Source organism: Pteropus alecto, unplaced genomic scaffold (genome assembly GCF_000325575.1).
Source record: "Pteropus alecto unplaced genomic scaffold, ASM32557v1 scaffold131, whole genome shotgun sequence".
NCBI lineage: Eukaryota > Metazoa > Chordata > Mammalia > Chiroptera > Pteropodidae > Pteropus > Pteropus alecto.
This window is the reverse complement of record NW_006434709.1, coordinates 6,266,847-6,281,590: the sequence shown is the minus strand read 5'-3', so window position 1 is coordinate 6,281,590 and position 14,744 is coordinate 6,266,847. Positions and strand designations below refer to the sequence as shown.

The window sequence follows — 14,744 nt, the reverse complement described above, 5'->3', positions numbered from 1 at the left end:
GAAAGAGAGAAAATAGAATAAATTAGTAAATTATATGGTATATTAGCAATTAAGCGCTATTGGGAAAAACAAAAGAGAGAAGGAGGATGGGGAATATGTGCTCGGGTGGTTATGTACGAGGTGGAGTGCATTTTTGAAGAAGTGGTTAGGAAAAACCTCACTGAGCAGACATTTGAGAGAAGACCTGAAGGAGGTGAGGACTCAAGACAAGCAGAAAAGTTTTCAGGGCACAGGGAACAGAAAATGCAAGCAGGCTCTGAGTAGGGAGCACGCCTGAGGGCTCAAGGATGTCTATGGAGGGGAGGAGTGGGTGAGGGGGAGAATGGTAAAAGAGTGGGTATGAGGATGGGCAGGGCAGGTTGATGCAATGACTCTGACTCTTACCTTGAGTCAGATGGGAAATGATTAGTGCAATACTCTTGATCCTGAATTGTATGCTCAAGACAGTGGTCAGTGATCATTTAAAAAAAAAACAAAAGTAAGATCATGTCACTCCTCTCTCCAATGATGGTGATTGTGTTGTAATGATTGATTTGTTTAGTGTTGCTTGAATTTTTAAACTCTTTCGATGTGTCAAAAATTCTAATACTATTTGAAAATGTGCTGCTAACACTAAATGAATGAGGACTACTGGGTTGGTGTAATGGTTAAGAGCTTGAGCTTCACAGTTAAGGCAGATCTGCCACTCAGGAGCTTTCCACTCGTGAATCTTGGGTGTTTCTCAATCTACGATTCTTAACTGTAAAAATGGGGAAATACTATCCATCCCACAGTTCATAAAGGTTAAATAAGACAACGCATTTTTTTCCCCAAAGTGAAGGGTGCCACTGGTAGTACATGAAGTGATTTTACAAGGTACAAGGATCTGGCACCAAAGTATCATGTTGGAGAAGGAAGTGTTGTTTGAGGAGATGCAAAGGTTTCCCATGAGGAAGAGGAAAACAGGATAATGTTTTGGTTTGAGACATTACTTGAGGTTTCCTGCTGTCTAGCCTCCTGTGCTGCTGGAGATGGCCGGATAATGCAGTTCTGGCTAACTGGTTGTGAGAGGAAGCCTGCTAGAAGCTCTGGGAAAGAATTTTTCCTCCCTGATTAATAAGCGAGGGACATATAGGTATGCAGGGAGAGCTCTCTTTCTTCTTCCTGGCTGCAAGAATGTGGTACTTGCAGGTGTGGTAGCCATCTTGTGGGCATGATGTAGGAAGACTAAGACAGAAGTCCAACATGCTGAATGAAAGTGGTAGGGTAAAGGCTGAGGTGGAGCCTGGATCCTTGGCAACATCACTGAGCTGTGGGCTGATGAAAACAACTGACACGAGGACCACTCACATCTAGACTTCCAAGGGAAAAAATAAATGGCCTTATGGGTCTGTTTGTAACTATAGGTGAGGTCCAAAAACTAGAGGCCACTGAATCACCTAGGGACTAGTTTGACCCCACATCCCTGGATGCCACCCAGCTCTGCATAAACGTTATCTCTGTGAGTGCGTCTTAAGAATCTGCATTTTATACTTCCCGGCTGTATTGGTTTTCTATTCTGCTGTAACAAATTACCAAAAACTCGGCAGCTTAAAATGATACCAATTTACTCTCTTACAGTTCTGGAGGTCAAAAGTCTAAAATCACAGTGTTGACAGGGCTCCATTACTTCTGGAGTCTTTAAGGAGAATACGTTTCCTTGTCTTTTCCAGCTTCTAGAGGCCATGTGCACTCTGGCTGGTAGCCCTTTTTTCATTTTCAAAACACATTCCACCTCTGCTTCTGTCCTCCCATTTCCTTCTTCTGCCTTTGACATTTTTGCTTTCCTCTTATAGAGACCCTTGTAATTACATGGAGCCCAGGATAATAATTCAGGATAACCTCCCCATCTCAAGAGCCTTAATTTAATCGCATTCACAAAGTCTCTTTTACCATGTAGAGTAACATGGAGGGGAGGGACTGCTCTGACCACCACATCAGTTGATTACGGGACCAGTAATAATCATACATTTAAGCCACTGTTTGTTGGTTTTTCTGCAACCTGCAAGTAAAAGCACCTTAATAAATCATTTACTGGTCAGAAGAACTTAACCCAGTAGTTCTCAATGGGAGCAGAGGTGGTGGAGGGATGGAATATGGGGAAAAGGGTAGGGAAAAGCTATGTACATTATAATTGTCTGGGATCTTTTTTTTTTCTCCAAAATATAGATACCTTGGTCTTGCCCCAGACCTATGGAAACGGGATATCATATATGGATGAACAAACCTTTCTGAAAAATTCAGCTGCAGCCCCTGGCTAAAATCCACTGACTAACCCCCAAATACGCATTAGTTTACTTGTCTGTAAAATACTCTCTATATATCTTTCCTATTTCTCATGATCATATGAAGATAAAGGGAGGCAGCGTATGTGGAAGCATTTTATAATTGGCAACAAGCTATTTAAGTATCGCCGGTGATTATTAGAAGAAACTAATGCAGACAGTAAACGGTGGTGTTGGGCAAAACGATTCATCCAGAGAGACTCCAGTTATTGAGAACTAACAAAGCAAGTAAAAATAAATTTAGGAAAAAGAGGAAATCACAAAGACTGTGCTCCAAACCTCAAGCATTATCATGTATTTCCTAACTGTTTATCTTAAAGATGATTTAAAGTAATTTTGCGCCAAACCATAAATTGTAAATGGAAATTAGAGGAAAGAATGAATTAAAAGAGGTAAGTCATGATACTGGGGGGAAAAAAGCTATCAACTAGAAAGGGGGTGGGAAGAAAAAATGTTGGTATAATTCATAAATATCTGTGCACCTCTATGTTCATGGCAGTGCTATTCACAATAGTCAAGATATGGAAACAACCTAAATGCCCATCAACAGATGCCTAAATAAATAAGTTATGGTTCATATATACAATAGATATTACTCAGCCATAAAAAATGAGATCCTACCATTCGCAATGACATACATGGACCTAGAGGTTATTATGCTGAGTGAAGTAAGTTAGACAGAAAAAGATAAATATCATATGACTTCACTTATATGTGGAATCTAAGGAACAAAAAGAACAAACTAATCAAAACACAGACTCACAAATATAGAGGGCAATCTGGTGACGGCCAGAGGGGAGGGGAGTTTGGGGGGCTGGGAGAATGGGATGAAGGGTTAAAGAAGTACCAATTAGTAGTTGATAGATGGTCACAGGGATGGGGAGCACGGCATAGGGAACGCAGCCAGCAGTAACATAATGGCTATGTTTAGAGCCAGAGGGGTGATAGAGTAATCGGGGGGATCGCTTCATAAATTATATAAATGTCTAACCAATATACTATATACTTGAAACTAATAATAAAACAAAATAAAGTGCTTAAAAGAGAAAAAATAGAATTAAAAAAACTGGTGATGTGAAATCATTTAAAGTAGGGGCAAATACCACCATGCCCTTCACCTGCCCTGCCTTGAGACTCTGTGTTCCAACAGAATACCTAGGCAATCTAAATGATCCTGAATCATGAAGAAAAGGTAGCATTATGTTCAGTGCTCTCTGTGGGAAAAAGGTAATACCAACAACAACCATGATCATATAGGAAAAAATGTGTATCAAACAAGTTTACATTAAACAAAGTTGGGTGCTTTAAGAGAAACTTCAAGTATCTTTAAAATGCACATGTACAGAATGCCTGTATGCCTGTATGTTACACAAATAATATGTAACTGTATAAACTATAGCTGTTGTAAATCTAGACATAAGTTCTGCTGATGTGAAGGAAATCCTCATCCATCATAAGAGCTCAATAAATCTATGTTGTTTGGGAAATCGAAATTGACATTGTCGCCTTCACGGATAGAGGATGGTGTGAGATCGTTCCATCAGCTGGCTGTGGAGTATATGCTAGCAATACCACACCTTTAAGTCTGTATAATTACTTATTTACACATTACACAGCACGTCAACATCATCATCTTATTTGCTCTCCACTCTCTAAAGCCCCAAGAGCCAGCTACTACTATTCTGTTTTACACTTAAGGAATTGAGGTTCCAAGAAAACTTTCTCAGGATGCCACAATGACCAAGCAGTAAAACCTAGATTCAAGATATAGTTTCCATTTTCAAATTTATGTTATTGCAAATACCATGCTTCACTTAACCAGCTAATGAAGACTCTTTGCCAAAGTATATTGCTGAAAACAAACTCACACGGGAACTTCCAGTATGGATGGTGATCTATCGATCGATCGATCTATCTATCTATCTATCTATCTATCTATCTATCTATCTATCTATCTATCTATCTCAATTGTCCATCTACCTATTTACAAAGCAGTATGAATCAGAAACATTTTAATATACTTTTAAATATATCTTCTCTCTCTCTTTTTAATATGCCCACACGTGGGCTAAGTTTCTATAAAGAGCTTTAAATTTTATGACTGAATCTTAAATACTTAAATAAATAGAAAATGCTAAGATAAAAGCTAGTAAACAAAATCGTTAGCTCTAAAAACAAAAAGCTCAATGTGTACAGATTTACTAAGTACTTGGTTGCCATATGAAATGGTGCAGTTATTTTACTGGTGTATTTTACTTTTATTTATACTTCTAGCGGACTACTGTGCAGAGCTGAGAATGCCATGATTCATCAAGGCTTCCACACTCGGGCAGCTCGATGATGTGCCCATCAGATGTGAAGCTGCACTCTGCGTGATGCACATTCTCACCCTTCTGCCTCCACCACGTACTGTGTGTGACTCCAGCAAAGCATATTCATCCACCTCCGACCCACCCTCCCACCTGAAGGAGAGGCATGCCACGAAACTGAGGTAAATAAAAATGGATTACATAAAGGCACTCTTAGTCAGAAACCATCTTTCTTTCATTAACAGTAAGAAAGTCTTCACTATGAGCTAGTCCATTTTTATACCATTATCTTTTGTTCTCGCAGAGAAACTAAAGTACAAAATACAGAGTATTTTGAGATTATTTAACATGTAATTAAGCAAACTACAGTCAACATTTTCCGACATACCTAAGAACACTAACTTTGGAGTCAAATAGTCCTGGAACGGACAGGGTATCAAGTTCCAGCTTGACCATGTGTTGGCTATCTGACCTTAGGCAACTTGCTTGAGCTTCAATTTCCTCAACTGTAAAAAGGGACTAGAACCAGAACCTGAGGCATGGTGATATTGTGAGGGTTAAATGAGATTATGCATGTAAAGGAATTAGCATGGTCTCTGAAAATGATAGACAGGGTAGCTGTTTTTTTTATTAATAATAATTTCTTAATTATATAATGCTCATTATGTTCAATACTGTGCTGGTATTCACTGGTGTTGGAAGAAGAGCTCCCTTGGTCACCTCAACAGGCCCAGTCATTGCTGCCAACTGTGATGAATCTTATGTTAGGGCTTGGGGTACACATTATAGCACACTGGAGGCTGGATGGCGCTCCACTCACTTAAGGCATTAGGTCAGACTGGAGTAAAGGAAAAAGACGTTTTTACTGAATAAATGGCATCTGACTAGCATTCGAAATGTATCTCTGTTCCTGCAATTCAATATAAAACTAACTCCACTTTTTTTTCTTTGCCTAACATTTACTGATTGTTCAGTGTACCCTAGACAAGGCTTAAGAAAAGATTCTCTCACAAATAACTGAGAGTGTCAAACCTCTGGATTCTTAATTATTTGTGATTCCTTCCTCCTTGTCTCTTTGCTTTAATTATGTTCTGATGGGAAAATGCGTACATAACATAATATAATAAAGACTGGGAAGGATCAGCTACTTTCTTCACTGGCTTTAAAATGTAACAGGAGCAGCTAGCATGGCTCTTCCTACAATACTTGCTTTTTCTGCCTAAAAAATGCTGGTAATGTTTGGCATGTGAACCCAAAGACATAGAAAATGTATACAAAAATGTAAAAAGCTTTAAGCCTCATTAGAAGCAGACATATCCATGTTTCTTTAATATCCACTGTACCTCCGTGCAGCTGAACCTCAGATCTCAAATCTCAACCTCTTGAGTGACTCTGAAAAATAATGGTACTCATCACAGACACAAATATCTCCATTGGTCCATGCTTCTACCCGCCAGGCTGGTGGATTATGGGCTTGAATTGTATATCGGGATTAACATTTGGCTGTGAGTAAAGACATAGTGACTAATAGAGGCTGAATGACCAAAGGTTTATTTTTTTCCTCATAAAGTTAGCAGTCTGGGATTAGGCTGTCCAGGACTGGAAAGATAGTTGAAAGATACCTGTTCTACCAAACTCTTGGTTCCCAGGGTCATAAGAAGGCTGCTATCCACCAGTTAGTCATCCTCATTCCAGGTAAGAATAAAGTCAAAAGCCTTGTCTTCATGAGGCTTTATCCTTTTATTCAAGAACAATATCCTCCCCAGGGACATCTCATAGGCCATAATTGAGCTAGACCGTAGCCGCCTCATCTATAAGTATGTCGGAACATTAACTATGTGAGCATGGCGCAGAGCTATCCCAAATAAAATCAAGGTTCCCTTAAAAAAGAATGAGTGGGAGAGGATTCTGGGAAGATGGCAGAGTAGAAAGCACCAGGAATCTATCTCTCCACCTAGACAACAATTGCACTGGCGGAATCTGTCTGATATAATTACTTTGGAACTATGAAATCTGTTGAAAGCTTGCAACTTCTGGAGGGTGGGGCTGAGACTTGTATGGTAAATTGCAGTAAAATTTAATTATTTTCAGTTCTTAGTACATTAGCAGCTACTCATTCCCCACCCCCAGCTGTGCACATGCTCCTGAAGCAGCTTGCAAGTACCTTGTGGGAACTGGGGGGAGGGGACGGGGGCAGGACAGATCAAAAAGGCCCTGATCTCCAAATATTGTGGATCTGTGTCCTGATTGTTGCTTCTGCCCATAGAGGAAGAGGTGGGCAGCATTGTTGTTGCATCTCCCCCATTTCTGCAAGCCCCCCTCACCTGAAGTGACTTCTAGGTGATTTAAAGGGCCAGCCTATCTCCCCACTCCCTTTTATTTTTCACTTTTCCCCTTTGTAGGAGCCAGATATCAAAGACTAGGACATTAAAAAATAACTGTATTATTCAGGAAAAATAAGAAAGTGACCATGCATGCCAAGAGAAAAGCTCAGAAAAGACCCAAGAAGACTTTAAGTTTACACCTCAGGCTGAGACAGAGACATACTACAACAATTAAAAAAAAAATAACAAAAAAAAAAACACAATAAACAAAATATTACAAAAAAACCAGCAAACCCTGAGGGAGGGAGAAAATATTCGATTTTCAGAGTTACCACATTATTAGATTTAAATGTCCAGTGTTCAACAACAACAACAAAAAAACAGTTAAGAAACAAGTACAGCCCATTCAAAGGGGTAAAAAAAATCAATAGAAACTGTTCTTGAAAAAGACTCAATGGCGATATACCAGACAAAGATTTTAAAATAGTTGTTTTAAAGATGCTCAAAGAACTAAAGGAAGATGAGAAAGTGAAAAAAAAAAAAAAAAGATGTCTGAACAAAATGAAAATATCAATAAAGAGATAGGAAACTTGAAAAGAAACCAAAAAGTTCTGGAGCTCAAAAGTATAATAACTAAAATGAAAAAATTCACTAGAAGGAGTCAATGGCATATTTGAGCAGAAGAAAGAATTGGCAAACTTGAAGATAGGACAATGGAAATTATCAAGTCCCAGGAACAGAAAGGAAAACAACTGAAGAGGCTGAAGGACCTATGGGACAAGTGAACCAACATACCCCTCATGTCAGTCCCAGAAGAGAAGAGAGAGAAAGGGGCAGCGAGACTATTTTAAAAAATGATGACTGAAAATGTCCCAAATTTGAGGAAAGGCATGAATATGAACATTCACGAAGGTCAACGAACTCCATGTAAGATGAACTCAAAGAGACCTACACCAAGACACATTATAATAAAACTCTCAAAAGACAAAGAGAAAATCTTGAAGGCAGCAAGACAGAAGTGAATTGTCACATACAAGGAATCCTCGGTAAGATTATAAGCGGATTTCTTATGAGAAACTTTAGAGGCCCTAAGACAGCGGGCTGATATATTCAAAGTACTACAAAAAAGAAACTGTCAATCAAGAATCCTATATCTGGCAAAAGTGAGGACAAATTAAGACATTCCCAAATAGTTTTCTTCAAGGAGGCAGCTAAGCAGTCTCCTCAGCAGACGCAGAGATGCGGATCTTCATGACGACCCTGACGGGCAAGACCATCACACTAGACATCCAGCCCAGTGACACCACTGAAAAGGCCAAAGGTAAAATCCAAGACAAGGCGGGCATCCCACCTGTCCAGCAGCGTCTGACTTTTGCAGGCAAATAGCTGGAGGATGGCCACACTCTCTCAGACTACACTATCCAGAAAGAGTGCACCCTGCACTTGGTGCTTCATCTGGTTGAAGCATCACTGAGCCCTCCCTCCGTCAGCGCGCCGGGAAGTGCGACTGAAACAAGATGATCTGCCGCAAGTGCTACTCGCGCCTGCGTCCCCGTGCTGTCAAATGCCTCAAGAAGTGTGGCCACACCAACAACCAATGCTCCAAGTAGGTGGTCAAATAAGGCCCCTCCACCGCCTCCTCAGCCAGCAGGGCGGCCACCTGCCCAAACTCCTTGGCCCGGGGGTCTCAGTAAAGTTTCCCTTTCACTGATTGGAGCAGTAAAAAAAAAAAAAAAAAACACCAGACATTCTCAAATAAACAAAAGCTGAGAGAGTTCACGATGATTAGGCCCGTCCTGCAAGAAGTGCCCAGGAGAGTCCTGAAAGATGAAAGAAAAAGGCACTAAACAGAAACTTAAAGTCATATGGAGAAATCAAGAATTCAATAAAGGTAAACACGTAGACAATTATAAAAGCTAGTATTATTATAAAAATGGTTTTTAACTGTACTTTTGTTTTCTACATGATTTAAGAGACTAACAGATTTAAAGAAAAAAAATTATTATTGGTGTAAAAGCTAGTTATTATTGTAATTTTGGTTTATACTCCAAATCTTGTTTTCTGTACAACTGAGACTAATACATTTAAAAAGATTATTAGTTTATGTTTTGGGTCACACAATGTATAAAGGTGTAATTCTGTCATATCAACCACCAAAAGGATTTGGGATAGAGTTATAAAGGAGCAGAATTTTTATATGTTATTGAAGTTAGACTGGCATAAATTCAAATAGAGTGTTATACCTTTAGGATGTTTAATGTAATCCCTATGGTAACCACAAAGAAAATAGCTATAGAATATGCACAAAAAGAAATAAGAATGGAATTTAAACACTTCATTATGAAAAATCAACACAGAAGAAAACAATAATACAGGATATGAGGGACAAAATAACTCTTAAGTCATATAGAAAATAGCATAATGACAGAAATGATTTCCTTCTTATCAGTAATTACTTTAAATTTGTTGCATTTCTATATATGAACAATGCACAATCTGAAAAAAAATTACGAAAACAATTCTACTTACAATAGCATCAGAAAGAATAAAATACTTAGGAATTAACTTAATCAAGGAGGTAAAATACTTGCACAATGAAAGCTATGTAACATTGCTGACAAAAATTAAAGAGGATATACATAAATGGAAATACATCCCATGCTCATGGACTGGAAGACTTAATACTGTTAAAATGTCAATACTGCTCAAAGTGATCTACTAATACAATGCAATTCCTATCAAATCATAATGATGTTTTCTTGCAGAAATAAAAAAGCCATCCTAAAATTCATATGGAATCTCAAAGGACTCTGAATAGCCAATGCAATCTCAAAAAAGAACAAAACTGAAGGACTTATACTTCTGGATTTGAAAATTTACTACAAAGCTACATTAATCAAAACTGTGATATTGGCATAAAGACAGACATTGAATAGAATAAAACAGAGAGCCCAGAAATAAACCCTTGCACATATGATCAAATGATTTTTGACAAGGGTGTCAAGACCTTTCAATGGGGAAAGGACAATCTTTTTTTCAAGAAATGGTGCTGGGAAAACTGGATTTCCACATGCTAAAGAATGAAGCTGGACCCTTATCTAACACCGTATATAAAAATTAAGTCATAATGAGCCAAGGTCCTAAATGTTAAGACCTAAAACAATGAAACTCTTAGATGAAAACATAGGACAAAAGCTTTATAACACTGGATTCGGCATTGATTTCTTGGACATAACACCAAATGCACAGGTAGCAAAAGAAAAAATAGACAAATTGGACTGTATGAAAATTTTAAAATTTTATGCTTCAAAAGACACTATCAACAGAGTAAAAAAGCAATCGACAGAATGGGAGAGAATATTTGCAAATCATCTATCTGATAAGGGATTAATATCCAGAATATTTAGAGAACTCTGAAAATTCAACAATAACAGAAACAAACAACTTAATTCAAAAATTGGCCAAGGATTTGAACGGACATTACTCCAAAGAAGATATATAAATGGCCAAGAAGCACATGAAAAGATGCTCAACATCACTAACCATTAGAGTAATCCAAATCAAAACTACAAAAGGATACCATCTCATACTCATTAGGATGGCTACTATCAAAACAATAGAAAACAGCAAGTGCTGACAAGGATGGGAAAAATACTGGAACCCTTGTCCACTGTTGGTGAGAATGTAAAAATGGTACAGCCACTGTGAAAAACGGTATAGTGGTTCTTCAAAAAATTAAAAACAGAAATATAATATAATCCAACAATTTCAGTTCTGAGTATATAACCCCCAAGAACTGAACGCAGGGTCTCAAGGAGATATTTGTACATCCACGTTCATAGCGGCATTATTCACAATAGCTAAAACGTGGAAGCAACCCAAGTATTCATCAACAGGTGAACGGATAAGCATATACATATTCATATATATATACACATATAATGGAAAATCATCTGGCCTTAAAAAGGAAGGAAATTTTGCGGTATGCTACAACTTGGATGCTAACTGAAATAAGGCAATCATAAAAAGACAAATTCTATATGATTCCACTTATATGAAGTACTTAGAGTAGTCAACATCATAAAGAAAGTAAAATGGTAGCTGCCAGTGAGTGGAGATAGGGGACAATGGGGAGTTATTGTTTAATAGTATAGCATTTCAGTTTTACAAGATGAAAAGAATTATGAGGATAGATGGTAATGATGGTTGCACAACAGTATAAATGTATTTAATACCACTGTACTGTACACTTAAAGATGGTTGAGATGTTAAATGCTATGTTACATGTATTTTACCACCAAAATAACACAAAAATAAACCAAAAAACCAGAGTGAGGGAATAAGAGGAATAGATATAGCATAAATATATACCTACATCAGTAGAACTTGCCATAAGTGGTTAAGAGACTGCAGCTTAAATTTATGATTTCATTGCAGGAAAAAATGAATTAAAATGTCGATTGATTATTAACAACTGAAATGGTTTTATATTGATTGGTAATTGATAGTAATAACCATAATTGCACCTTGGACTTATTCACATAGCACTTTTCTCTGAGGATCTCCATGTTTTCGACACATATTAACTATTTCCACCAAGTTAAATGATGAATTTTCCAGAGAAAATATGCATATGGTAAAGGAAAGAAACATAAAATGTAAAACTACAGAATGAACCCTGTGCTGAGTACTATGCTACATGTGTTGATTATGCTGCCTCGTTTTCTTTCTCTTCCCAGAGACCCTGTGAGGGATTCAGAAAGGTTAGGTAGGCTTTTAAAGGCTCTTCATGAGAAATGCAGTCGGAGTCTGGTTAGGTTCACCAAAACTGAGTGTGCTAGACCAAACAGACTCTTCATTAAGCTGATACTCACCCTTTATCAAAGAGGTTTGCAACCATACCTCTTGTGAGTAGTATGTACAGTGAAACAACAACAAAAAAAGCTCAATGTTTAGGTCAATGTATTCAAGCTGCCAGTGCCAGACTAAAGGAGTAAGGGAGGAGAAAAAAGAGGGAAGGGAGTAAGAGGAGAAGCTTTAACCACTATGAAACAACTCCCAAAGAGTTAGATGAACTAAAACCATGTCACCTAAAATATTATTCCCTTTAATTCAAATATAAGTTTACAGACGGAAAGCTTTGTCCCCAGAAAATTAAACTCTCAGAGAACATGTATGCAACATATTCAAGCTCAGAATATATTCAAACTCAGGAGGGTATCATCTAGCTATTAATTAACATTATAATTTGCTCCTGAACATATAGAGTTTCTAACACAATCAGAGCTTTTTTCTAAATCTTTAATCATTCTGTAGACTAAAAAAAAAAGTAGTATTACAACATTATTACTAAGCAAAATACTAAAAATACTAAGACACAATGAAAGCTATTCTTCTCTGAGTACATATACAACTCCCATTGTTATTAAGAGAGTTAAGCACACACTCGTTTGGAGAAAAAAAGAAAAATACACAGTAATGCCTCAGAGCTATTATAAGTGATGCATTAGCTTCCTAAGACTATAGAAGAAAAGCAGAGACTGGTTAGATTTACAGGTTTCAAATACGTACACTTATTTATTTTGTGTTAATTTTAATTTAAATAATTACCCCATATGAAATGGTTACATCACTGAAGGATTAGATCATTACACTCTTTTCAAAAAAAGCAAAGATAAGTTTAAGAAGTTTAAATAATATACTAAATAAAGGTTCCCTTTTCTCAGCCGAGAAAACACGTGAGTTGAAATCAAGTATGGGGAGTTCTGGAGTCAGTTTCATAATTACTTATGACCCTACAAGTAGTTAGAATAAAAATTCTTTGTAGGAAATTTTATTATTTTTTTGTAATTCACAATTATTTGGTTGAGTACATATTCACCACTAGCTATGCAGATTATAAGGTCTCAAAAGTAAATAAATACACCCTGTTTTGAGACCTTGGTCTTTCTTTGAAGAAGAATGGGTGTGGTAGTGGGGGGAAGGGAGGCCTTAAAGCTGGAAGAGGCCTGGGAAGCTCATCCAAGACTCATTTTAAGTAAGACAGATAAACAAACCAACATTGGTCCATTTACTGGAATATTTGCTTGGTGGCAATAATGAATACATTTCTTTTACTGTGATGTGTGTGTGCTGAGGAGGTTGATATGATTTTTAGTTGTATATTACCAAAATGGGTTTACAACACTTTTTATTTTAAAACCAATAAAAAATTTTTTTTAAGTAAAACTTCTTTCCCTCAATGGACAAAGACCTGGGCCCTCTAATGGCTTCATAGGAGTTGGTTTTTAAAAACTGCAAACTGATTGGGTGACATTTAATCTCTGAGATTAAAATCACTTAGTGAATATTGTATTGTTCCCCTGTTCTCACTGTCATTTTGGCATTTGGGGCCTTACTCTGCTGCTTCTGCTGGTGCACTTACCAGCTAATGAAACCTAGCCCAGGAGCAGCTGCCTGAATCTATGTCAAACTGCATCTGGCAGCCATCTATCTTCCAGCCATCTAAATTCACCTCTGAAATCATACAAAAGCAGCGCAGAGCTCCCTGCAGCCACACCAACACACCAGTCTTTGTTTCATCAAGGCTGTAAAGCAATTTTAGACCTTTTTTTTTTTTTTTTTAATTTGCCACATATTTTAAAGTGGCAGCTTTTGAAAGGAATGGGGGAAAGTTTTTTTTTAAATAATGAGAATATCAAGTCTTAAAAATATCCTGTTAAAATTTGGTAGACCATCATTAGTACAGTTTTGGCTGAAATAGTAAATTTAAGGGCTTGCCAGTAGAGACACACTGGTGCCGACAGATTCCAGACAAGGAGGCGAGTCTGCTTAAAATTCTTGAGTTGTCACGGTTATTAAATACGCTGTGCCACAAAACCTGCCAGTACTCAAGGTTTTCTCCATATCAGCTCTGCTAAATTATCAAAAATGCTGGTTTTAGCAGGAAAATTATTTACATGTGCATTCAAGAAATATTTTAAAGGGCCCTTACATGAGAGAGAAAAGTTTTCTTGAAAGAGAAGAGATAGGTAGACAGACAGACTTTTTTTAAGTGAACTTTTTTCCAAAAATTATAATTAGTTGGATCACTCTGTAACAACCGACTCTCTTCCTGCCCTCCTAATGATAATGACCTATACAAGAGAATACTATTTTTTTCACTGCAAAGGCTAAGGTTTGAGCCATTAAGAAAGGAGTGTAACAAACGTGTACTAAAGCAGAGGTCCTCAACTCCCAGGCCGCAGACCTGTACAGGTCCCTGGCCTTTTGGGAACCTGGTCACACAGCAGGAGGAGAGCAGCAGAGAGCGAGCGAAGCTTCATCTGTACTTGCAGCTGCTCCCCAGCGCTAGCATCACTGCCTCACTCCACCTCAGATCATCAGGCGTTAGATTCCCATAGGAATACTGGTCCCTGGTGCCAAAAAGGTTGGGGACCACTGCTATAGATTAGGCACAGTAAGATTAACAATAATAATTAATAATTATAATGATATACTGTAATAAAAGTTATGTGAATGTGGTCTCAAAATATCTTACTGTACTGTACTCACCTCTTCACCTAAAGGAAACATTTTATGGCATATCTTCTCTTTGGATATCCCTACTCTTGGACTTTAAGGCCATTATTAAGTCAAATAAGGGTTCCTTAAACACAATCATTGTGATGCCATGACAGTCAACCTGATAACCAAGATGACTATTAAGTTCTATTCCAAGTGGGTAGTATATGCAGCATGGCTACACTGGACAAAAAGATGGTTCTCGGCTGGGGCAGTGTTAAGATTTTATCATGCAGAACAAGCAT

General features: G+C 37.7%; 1 protein-coding gene and 1 pseudogene across 3 annotated transcripts in view; one reads left to right on the top strand and one right to left on the bottom strand.

Annotated features, from left to right (window-relative positions):
* The window catches only part of SERTAD2 (SERTA domain containing 2), a 103,069-nt gene that overhangs the window by 33,167 nt on the left and 55,158 nt on the right, over nucleotides 1–14,744 (bottom strand). The window lies entirely within an intron of this gene.
* LOC102889722 lies at nucleotides 8,161–8,661 on the top strand (annotated as a pseudogene).